This window comes from Triticum urartu, chromosome 5A (assembly GCF_056163025.1).
Source record: "Triticum urartu cultivar PI428250 chromosome 5A, HENAU_Tu73, whole genome shotgun sequence".
In the NCBI taxonomy this organism is placed as follows: Eukaryota; Viridiplantae; Streptophyta; class Magnoliopsida; order Poales; family Poaceae; genus Triticum; species Triticum urartu.
The window spans coordinates 536782340-536793150 of record NC_141877.1 but is presented as its reverse complement, the minus strand read 5'-3'; the positions used below and the strand labels follow the sequence as shown (position 1 = coordinate 536793150).

The 10811-nt window shown below is 49.0% G+C and overlaps 1 pseudogene; it reads left to right on the top strand.

Annotated features, from left to right (window-relative positions):
* The first annotated feature begins 3160 nt into the window (after positions 1-3160).
* LOC125528855 (G-type lectin S-receptor-like serine/threonine-protein kinase At1g11300) lies at positions 3161-9815 on the top strand (annotated as a pseudogene).
* The last annotated feature ends 996 nt before the right edge of the window (positions 9816-10811 follow it).

The following is a 10811-nucleotide window of genomic DNA, read 5'->3' as shown; positions in this document are numbered from 1 at the left end:
GTGTCGAATATCGTGTACAAGGTTGGTTACAGTTGGACTCTGAGTAGTATTGTGTTTAGATAGGATATGAAATTGTGTCCTAGTAGGACACCTGTATCCTAGGCCTCTCATATATAGCGGGGCTGGACACACGATGTAACTTATGCCAACATAATAGCACAGACAGGCAAGGGGGAGCCGGCGGCGTGTGCCGGCGCCCGGGTGGCCGGTGTGCGGTATTGTGACGGTGTCACAGAAAGGAGCGCCCGTAGTCAGGCCTCGGGGATGTAGCCATATCGGTGAACCTTGTTAACAAATCTCGGTGTCGTACTCGTGTGATTGTTTGGTCCTCGGATGATTGACGGTATGCCTCGGATTTGTTCGAACAAGTGGTATCAGAGCTAGGTTAGGAGGCAGACTCGTTGGTCTGGAGGATGAATCTAAGTGTTGCGTTGGATCGTGATTATCAATGGCTTCGCACCCGACAATAGAGCTGGCGAAAGCAGACGGAGAGTCGGGACTCGGGAGATAGGAAGCGACAATACAAGGGATTCAAGTCGGCGGCGGATTGTTTCAGCTATCAGCAGGCAGTGATCCAGACTGATCTCGGCGAGTTTGGCGAAAGTCTTGGAAGCGTGTGACGAATATAGATGTGTACAACCTCAGCGGTGGGCGTGGCTCGGCGTGAGACGCGTGCAAACGGTGGTTGGGCAAACAGCGGCACGAGCGACTGCTCGATCGGAGTAGCGGCCAGCGGCTGGGCCGTAATGTCCGGAGACCTGGGCCCATGTACGCCATGGGTTGTGGTTGCTAGGCGTGAATAGGCTTGAAGTGCTGGTGTGCCGAACAGCCATGCATAAGGTAAGTGCACACATGGTGTTGAGACAGCTGAAGCTCTGGAATATGGATAGTGAGATTTGTTTGACAAGAAAAAAGACACGAAGACTAGTCAAGACCGGGATGCTATCATGAAAGAAATAGAGAAGCTCGTTCAACAGCTATGTACGTGTGGTCAATTAGGAGCTGGGCTTGCTTTGTTAATCTCCTTTGGTGTTCACGCGGGAAGGCTATGAAGGATTGTGCTTTGGGTTTTCTTTGCTGGTACACTTTTGTGTATGGATGGCGTTGGTTACGGTGAAGGCTTGAGGAGTCTGGAGCGTGTCGTTGCAGTCGGACAAGTTCGGCTGGGTTGGACTAGGCAGTCTGACGGATCGACGCGAGTCGGTTGGTACAGAAGACGGTGGTGGGATCGACGACGACGACATAGGAGCGTGATGCTGATGGTGACCGACTTCTGGGCGTGGAAACACGTGACGCGGGCCCCGAGGGCTTGTGTGGCTTCGACAAGACTATGACCGGGGTTGATTCAAGACGGTGCACATGAGAGCTTGAAGTCGATGGGGCGCGAGGGCGGACTGATCATCTACCATGGAGTCATGTTGAAGGTGAAGCTGGATTGAGGGTCTACGGTGTAAGGATCCAAAGAATCGAAGCCTATTCAGCGGGGAAAAGCGAGTGACATGCAGTTCGGACTGGAGCCCAGTGGTCTGATGGAAACGTGAAACTCGCCATCGGTCGGTGATGATTGGTGGTACTCTACAGTGGGGGTTGAGTGGTGTGGGTCCGCGACCCTTGAGACTCGACCGGGACAGTGGAGGCTCGACACGGTAATAGCGGCAAGGCGTGCGGTATGCATGAACATGGAGACGGCCAGGACTCTGGTGGTCATACATGTGGTGAGACAACTGCGAATTTGACTCGGAATGATTACAAGCAGCGGTGAAATTTCTTCAAGTTTTAGACAGGCGGTTAAGAAAGGAGCGGTGATGTTGAATTCAGGTAACTCGTATGTGTGACACCTAATATGTGAGTTGTTCATTTTCATGCAGGTCAGTGATCAGTGTGTGATAACGTTGGACGGATACTCTGGAAGTTAGGAGCGCAAACTAGAGTATTATGAAACTTAATTTTGCTCGAGTGTTGACAGTGGTCAAGAAAAGAACGAACTACAAGTTGCAGGTGGAGTCATATGGAGTCTTTGGAGCAGCAGAGGTACTCACGGGATAAGCTCAAGTCCAATGTACATGGAAGTTTGACGCATTGACGAATTCAAGGTGGTGGAGAATATTTGTCAAGGTGGAGTTTGTTAGAGTTGTGTCGAATATTGTGTACAAGGTAGGTTACGGTTGGACTCTGAGTAGTATTGTGTTTAGATAGGATATGGAGTCGTGTTCTAGTAAGACACTTATATCCTAGGCCTCTTATATATAGCGGGGCTAGACACACGATGTAGCATATGCCAACATAATAGCACAGGCACGCAAGGGGGAGCCGGCGGCGTGTGCCAGCGCCCGGGTGGCCGGTGTGCGGTTTTATGACGGTGTCACGGGGAGGAGCGTCCGTAGTCAGGCCTCGGGGATGTAGCCATATCGATGAAACAAATCTCAGTGTCGTACTCGTGTGATTGTTTGTATTCTAACAATCAACCCCCCCCCCCGGCAAGCCGTTTCTTGTAAACCCAGTTTGCCCAACAATTGAAATACTGGGATTCAACCGCATTGCCATATGGTCCAGGCCGGGTCAGTATAATTGAATGTTTTGGTCACTATATAGTCTTGAGTTAGATCTGTGTGTCTTGCTAAGACAGATTTTGCCTTCCCACAATGTGCTCGACATCATGGTGACTTAAAGAACAATGATAAACAAATCTAGCTATATACTCCCTTCGTTCCTAAATACTTGTCTTTCTAGGCATTTCAACAAGTGACTACATACGAAGCAAAATGAGTAAATCTACACTCTAAAATATGTCTACATACATCCGTATGTAGTAGTAATTTGAAATGTCTAGAAAAACAAATATTTAGAAACGGAGGGAGTAGTAGTTAGCAGTGCCTGTGATGTTGGCAGCCTAACTCCGACGTGGGCAGCTGAATTATAAATCCCAACACATGCCGACTTGGAAAACCAACTCTTCTAAAACTGGGCAACTTTGCATTAGTCAATCATGTGCCTCCGCGGTCGGACATTCGTGGATGCTGCGTTCCTGCGAGCATTTTGTCCTTTGTAAGACCAGCAAGGTTCTACGCCAGTGATATCTACATTTAGCAGGATCTATATCTAGTTACATGATAGTTATAGACTTACAGCTTAGTGATTACGATTTTGGCGTGACCGATCAATGGATTCGCCAGCTCTCCTCTGCTACACCACGGCCCTGATTATTATCTTCCTGCCGTTGAGTGCTTCCGATGACCGCCTTGTCCCCGGCAAGGCGCTTTCCCCTGGCACAACCATCATCTCTGACGGTGGCATGTTCGCCTTGGGCTTCTTCAACCCCTCCAACTCCTCCAGACAAGCTAGCTGTACCTTGGCATATGGTACAACAACATCCCCAAGCTCACAGTTGTGTGGGTTGCTAACCGTGAAACCCCAATCACCAACAACAATTCCTCCGCACCGATGCTTTTCCTCACCAACGCCTCCAACCTCATTATTTCCGAAGGTAATAAAAGTGGTCGTGTCCTTTGGACGACGGCCAACATGACCACTACGCCGGCGGGTCCGTCTACCCTTGTTGGAGTTGTGTCGAATATAGTGTACAAGGTAGGTTACAGTTGGACTTGTAGTTGTATTGTGTTTAGATAGGATATGGAGTTGTGTCCTAGTAGGATACTTGTATCCTAGGCCTCTCTTATATAGCGGGCGTAGACACACGATGTAACCTATGCCAACATAATAGCACGGGCACGCGGGGGAGCCGCCGGCGTGTGTCGGCGTCCGGGCGGCCGGGGTGCGGTATTGTGAAGGTGTCACGGGAAGGAGCGCTCGTAGTCAGGCCCCGGGGATGTAGCCATATCGGTGAACCTCGTTAACAAATCTCAGTGTCATGCTTGTGTGATTGCTTGATCCTCGGTAGATCTATGAAGCGCCTCGGGTTAATTCTAACAAGTGGTATCATGAGCCAGGTTGTTCGGAGGTTGCGGTTGTTGATTTAGAGGTGGAGCAGAATTCGTTGAGAGGATCGTTACTGAACGTCGGTCGGTCGATGCTCGGCGAGGAAATTCTGCAACGGATTAGAAGCAATCAGAAACATGTGGCTCTAGGCGAGATGTGTTTTGCATGCAGCCGGCGGCGTGTTCTGTGCGAAGGCTTTCGGCGAGATCGGTTGAATCCGATGGGGACGCGTGCAAGCAGCGCAGGGCGAGGCAGCTGGTCGGATCGGATCAGGTGGCTGCAGCGGATCGATTCAGCGGATCGCACACACATGGCGTGACATGTTAGGGCAGCGATGCAGGTGCGTATGCAACCCGGGCAGCGGGCGGAGCAAGGCGTGTCTCGGAATTGTGCAAGCGTGCAGGGGTGGCGGCGTCTCAATCGATCCAGATCGATTCGAAGGCAAGGCAGACACCAGGGCATGCAACGCACGGATGAGGCTGCTTCGGCCCAGCTAGCAGGACGAGCAAGGCCGGCTGGTGGGCTGGCGGCGCTGCAGGCAAGCGTGATAGGCGCTGGGGCCGGTTGTGCAGGTTGTGGCATCGTGGGCAAGGAGCTGTGCAAGCCGACCAAGACGTGGCATGGTGTTGCTGCGTTGTGTTGTTGGTTCCGAAGGAATCGAGGCAGTCCAGAGACACGTGGAAACGGCAAAGCAAGAGATTTGTTGGATGAAAAAAAGGAAAGCTACGTAACAGGCTAAGGCTAGTCATCGGGAGGAAGAGATAGGAAGCCTAATGGACCTTCAGCCTACAGGAGCATATGGTAGAGTTGGAGATTTTTGATCTTTTGATCTTCACGGTTAAGTGCGTACAGGAAGGCTTACGTGGTGGATTTTGGCTTTATTTCTTTGTACACATGATGTGTATTGGGATGATAGCGTGAGGGTTTGTGGTGCGTGGCGAGGTTAGCGACGTGCATATAAGGCTCGAAGCATGAGTCTGGAGCGCATCATGCGGGATCATGCATACATAGGGCGTCAAGCAATGCACGGATATGTGCTGGCGGACACGACGCAGGGTGGAGCATGGTTGCAGTTAGATATTTTCGGCTGGGTCGGAGTGGACTATCTGACAGATCGACGGGGATGTCGGTCAAAGCAGAAGACGGCGGTGATTTCAGCGACGATGACATAAGAGCGTGATGCTGATGGTGGCCGACTTCTGGGGCGTGGAAACATGTGGTGCAGGCCCGAGGGCTTGTGCGGCTTCGACAGACTATGTCGCAGGGTTGATTCAAGACGGTGCACATGAGAGCTTGGAGTTGACAGGGCCTGGGAGGGTGGCACGTACAACCACCATGGAGTCATGTCGAAGGTGGAGTAGGAGTCTGATGGATGACTTCACTCTGAGCTGATGGAGGGGCTACGGCATAAGTTAACGGAGAGTCGAAGCTTATTTCAGCGGGATAGCGAGAGACACGTGGATCGGACTGGGTACCAGTGGTCTGATGGAGACGTGATACTCGGCATCGGTCGGTGATGATCGATGATTCTCTGCAGTGGGAGTTGAGACAGTGGGGGCTAGCTACCCGGGAGACTCGACCAGGACAGCAGAGGCTCGACGCGGTGATAGCGGCGAGGCGTGCGGTAAGCACGGGACACAGCGACATGCCAAGGCACTGGTGGTCAGACATGTGGTTAGACAAAGTGTGCAAGGGTGCTGAAGCAGTGTTGACGAGTACCAGATTCAAGTTGGTGACTGGGTCTATCGGTGCTAGTTGATGGACAAGAGTTGACCGTGGAGAATCTGAGAAAGTGGTGGAAAGTCTAAAATTGTCAAAAGCTGAGAGAGTACATGGCAGGTTATTCTGTGGTGTTCAGTGCACATGGCAAAGTGCGGATGGCAGGGCAGAAGGAGGCGAAGTGCTATAGAGATGGGACATGTCAGAGACTATCCGGAAGAAGGGTGAGACAACTGCGAACTTGACTCGGGGTGACACAGGGCGACGGTGAAATTCTTTCAAGTTTCAGACAGATGGGCAAGAAAGAGCGGTGATGCTGAGTTCAGGTAACTCTTATTTGTGGCGTCCAATACGTGAGTTGTTCACTTTCACCCAGACAATGATCGATGTGTGATGGTGTTGGACAGATACTCCGGAAGTTGGGAGCACAAAGTAGAGTAACGAGAAACTTAATTTTGCTCGAGTGTTGACTGTGAATAAGACGAGAAGGGACTACAGTTGCAGGTGGAGTCATATGGAGTCTGGGAATAGCAGCGGTGCTCATGTCGTATCTCAAGTCCAATGTACATGAAAATTTGACGCATAGACGAATCCAAGATGGTGGAGAATATTCGCCAAGGTGGAGTTTGTTGGAGTTGTGTCGAATATAGTGTACAAGGTAGGTTACAGTTGGACTTGTAGTTGTATTGTGTTTAGATAGGATATGGAGTTGTGTCCTAGTAGGATACTTGTATCCTAGGCCTCTCTTATATAGCGGGCGTAGACACACGATGTAACCTATGCCAACATAATAGCACGGGCACGCGGGGGAGCCGCCGGCGTGTGTCGGCGTCCGGGCGGCCGGGGTGCGGTATTGTGAAGGTGTCACGGGGAGGAGCGCCCGTAGTCAGGCCCCGGGATGTAGCCATATCGGTGAACCTCGTTAACAAATCTCAGTGTCGTGCTTGTGTGATTGCTTGATTCTCGGTAGATCTATGAAGCGCCTCAGGTTAATTCTAACAACCCTGACGGCAGTGCTTCTAAACACTGGCAACCTCGTCATCCGGTTGTCAAATGGCTCCACGGTGTGGCAGAGCTTCGACCACCACACAGACACGCTCCTCCCAGGGATGAAGATCCGGATAAAATACAGCACGGGCGGTATTGGCGATCGTCTGGTATCGTGGAAGGGACCCGGAGACCCCTCGCTCGGGCGCTTCTCCTACGGTGGCGACCCAAACACACCCTTCCAAACATTCTTGTGGGATGGTGAAACTTGGTGTTCCGTACTGCGCCATGGACGGGGTACCAAGTGAAGAGCGTAGGCCAGCAAGAATTAGCGGTGACCATGAACATTAGTGGCCTTATCATGTATGTATCCGTCATCGACAACGGCGGTGAGATCTACGTCACATATAGCCTCTATGGTGCCCCGCCCACAAGGTCAGTGCTAACCTATTCTGGTGAGCTTCGGATTGAGATCTGGAGTAGCAGGTCGTCGGTGTGGACTGTCGTTTCGAAGTGGCCGCCTACTGAATGCAATTTCTAGGGTTACTGTGGCCCGTATGGCTACTGTGACGAGACAGCGGTGCCAGTCCCAACCTGCAAGTGCCTAGACGGCTTCGAGCCAGCAAACACGAAGGAGTGGACTAGTGGCAGGTTCATGGCAGGGTGCCGGCGGAAGGAGTTATTGCACGCGTGGAGCGGTAGCTACTTGGGCATCTTGGCGATGAAGTCACCAGCTAAATTTGTGCTCGTCGGAGGGGGTAGAAGTACATCTGAGGAGTGTGTCGCAGAGTGCAACCGCAACTGCTCCTGCGTGGGGTATGTGTATCGCAACATCAGTAGCGGCAGGCCCGGAGGAGACACGACTATGTGTTTGGTGTGGGCTGGAGATTTGATTGACACCGGAAAGATAGGCGCAGAGCTCGGAGCAGAGACACTCTATCTCCGACTTGCAGATACAAATGCAGCAGGTACAAACTAGTAGTACTAGTTTTGTCATTTCTACTGTTGATTTTGTCTTTGCTAACGTGCTTATAGTTGTATCTGGCACTTTTCTTATGGTCTATGTACGTACGGCGCAGGTAAAAAGAGAAAGAGCAATGCATTCAGGATTGTGCTGCCAGTTCTAAGCGGTGGTCTTCTCATACTCATATGCATATCTCTTGCATGGTTAAAATGCAAAGGTATGTTTAGTTAAATCTCCTTGCCATAATGTTTTATTTTACAGCCTTATGAGAATGCATGTTTAACTACATAAACTTGGAATTCATCGTCCACTATCACAATGTACTCCTAGCTTTAAATATCCCCCATTCCGCATGTATATGTAAACTAGAGCAGATACGTCTTTTAGACGTGTCTTAATTTATGGGCAGTTTACCGCCCTGATACCAATATCTCAGATAATGGAGCAACTAGTAAGTAGCAACTAATATCTCAGATTACCGTCTCTGTCTCTCTCTCTCTCTCTCTCTCTCTCTCTCTCTCTAAGTGTGTTTTTCAAACATACGGACCCGTTTTCTTTGTTAAGTCATACCCGTATTCTCCGGTGTGTGATTTTGACATGGTAACAACTTGCCTTAATGGTGTTTTACTCTTCGTTATCTGATATCAAAAAGGGCATAACAACGATATAAAAATTTGAGGGATTAGCTATAACAGTTTATTTCTTATGCCTACGGTTTACTTATTGGAAGGGTAATGATATAACATTGTGCGAGCAGGCAAGAACAAAAAATGGAGTATGCACAAGAACATAAGATTGGGTGGTATGAGTGCCTCTGATGAACTTGGGGAAGAAACCCCTCCTCATGATCAAGATTTTCCATTCGTAAGATTAGAAAAAATTGTCCTTGCAACCCACAATTTCTCCGAAGAATCTAAGATTGGACAAGGAGGATTTGGCAAAGTCTACAAGGTTAGCTTGTTCTATATCTAGTTCATGTTATTCCTTCAAAATTGGGAGAATTGTTTTGTTCATACATAAATCTCGAGTCTATATTTCTCCAGGGACTATTGGGTGGTCAAGAAGTCGCAGTCAAAAGGCTAAGTAGAGATTCTCAACAAGGAACAAAAGAATTAAAGAACGAAGTAATTCTAATTGCAAAATTGCAACATAGAAATTTGGTTCGACTTCTTGGGTGTTGTGGTGAAGGAGATGAAAAGCTCTTGATATATGAGTATCTGCCTAACAAGAGCTTAGATGCTACCCTATTTAGTACATATTCCAATGACAAACATATTTTCCTAACACAACTCAACCTTTTGCTGCTTACATTTGTTTCTTTTTAGATGACTCAAGAAAATTGTTATTGGATTGGACAACACGGTTTAATATAATCAAAGGAGTTGCAAGGGGGCCGGGCTTCTATATCTTCACGAAGACTCAAGGTTCACCATAATTCATAGGGATCTAAAAGCTGGAAATATTTTGTTGGATGCATATATGAAACCCAAGATAGCAGATTTTGGTATGGCGAGGATCTTTGGTGATAACCAGCAAAATGAAAATACTCAACGCGTAGTTGGAACATAGCGAGTATTCATTAAAAAATGCATATTACTAAGTTCATATCACGTTAGATAATTCCATTCTTTGGGTATGATCGAGCAGTGGCTACATGGCTCCTGAGTATGCAATGGAAGGTGTCTTCTCTACCAAATCTGATGTCTACAGCTTCGGCGTATTACTATTGGAGGTTATAACTGGTATAAGGAGAAATTCCAATTGTGAAACCATGGGATTTTCCAGCCTCGCTCTTCATGTGAGTACATACAAGACATCTATCAAGTTCCATTTCTAAAAATGGGTCAAATTTGTGAAGCATTTTTTAGAGATAACATGAATATTGATATGATGTTCTTGCTTGTTTTAGTCATGGAATAAGTGGAATGAAGAGAAGACCGAGGAACTGCCAGACTCGTCTATCATAGATACTTCACCAGACGAAGTTCTGCTTTGCGTCCATGTAGCACTCTTGTGTGTGCAGGATAACCCAGACGACAGGCCACTCATGTCATCTGTTGTGTTCGTCCTAGAGAATGGAAGCAACACACTTACATCCCCCAATCGCCCCGCCTACTTTTCGCGACGAAGTACTGAAGTGGATCAAATAAGACAAGATATTCAAACTTCCGTCAATAGTTTTACTCTTACTGAGATAGAGGGACGATGAAATAATTTTGGAAGTCTTCAGCTTTTGATGTACCTAATGCCATTGCAAATTGTACGGCTCACAAAATAGTAACGTGATTTTGTAAAACATACAAAATTCACTACATGAATAACAGTTGAAGCAGAGTACACAATATACTTGGCTAAGGTCCAAAAATTTACCTGGCTAACTATACGCTGAGTGTAACACTTGGCTTCCATGACTCGGCTTATGTCGAGAGAAGTGCATATATCAACCTTCAACTCTTTGGTCGGTCTAATATACACCCCTCATCTATTATACCGTCTAAGTTGCACCCTCCAACTATCAAAACCAGACGAATTACCCCCCTGTCTCGCCTTGACCCTGGTTTTGGTCCAGTCAGCACATGTTAACCAGGTTAACTCGTCCAGTCAGCATGCCACATCTGACTTAACCTACACAGCCCGAGCACCCCCTTTCTCTCGTTCGATCTCTCTCTCAGATTTCCCCACCGCCGCCTGGTGCTGAGGAAACCAACGCCGCCGCCCTGATCTCTCCCCACCGGCGCCCCGATCTCTCCCCACCGCCGCCCCTCTCCCCCCCACCGCCGCCCCGGTCTCTCCCGAGGAGACCAGCGCCGCCGCCCTGATCTCTCCCGAGGAGACCAGCGCCGCCGCCCCGGTCTCTCCTCACCGCCGCCTGAGTTGCTCCCGCCACCGGCCGATCTAAAGCTGTCGCCGCCTCCTCCAGTTATCCCCTCCACGGGCAGAGCTCCTACCCCAACTCCAAGCAGAGCCCGCAGCCCCTAGACTGATCTCGATGGTGAAGTATCGTCGCCGCCATAGCTTGCCAAGTTCTTCCAGTGCTCGGACACGAGGTTGAGGACGCGAAGAATTAGGTGAGCAATATTCCCCCGCCCACTTCTGCCATCTTCTTCGTCTTTCACAAAATAGTTCATAAGGCTCACTTAGGGATGATTTGGGTCCTCTGCAACAAAGTGATTTTATCTCATTTATTTTTTTGTAATCATAGGTT